The sequence below is a fragment of the Molothrus ater genome, chromosome 15 (genome assembly GCF_012460135.2).
Source record: "Molothrus ater isolate BHLD 08-10-18 breed brown headed cowbird chromosome 15, BPBGC_Mater_1.1, whole genome shotgun sequence".
Lineage (NCBI taxonomy): Eukaryota > Metazoa > Chordata > Aves > Passeriformes > Icteridae > Molothrus > Molothrus ater.
The window spans coordinates 3,595,399-3,595,885 of NC_050492.2; positions in this window are offsets into that span (position 1 = coordinate 3,595,399).

Below are 487 nucleotides of genomic sequence, written 5' to 3' on the forward strand. Positions count from 1 at the left end.
CTCTGCTCTCATAGGAGCTCTCTTTTTGGATCAGAATTGCAGCAGCAATTTTATTATTTGGAGTGATATAGAGTAGACCCAAACATTGTCAAAGCTGGGGAGTGGACAAAATAAAAGCCAATTTTCTCCTCAATAAATCTAACTCTGCTCAATTCTATGAAAATATCAGCTCAGATCTGAAAGACACACAGGTTTCAGTGGCACCAAAAACCCTCCAGCCCTGGAAATGCAGATTCCTGTCAGGATCTGTGTCTGGGTTATTCAGTGTGAACTGCTTGTTCCCACATTTCCAGGAAAACACCACAGCCACAGAGCACATCCTCTCTGTCACAGCACTGGGGATCCCCTGCCTCAGCCCACAATTGGAATTTTGTATTTCCTACAATTCCCTAGCCTCACTCAGAAAGAAGATTTTCTCCACACACATCTCTCTTCAGCTGTGTCTTTCTGACTGAATCAAGTGACTGCATTTTTACACATCAACAAA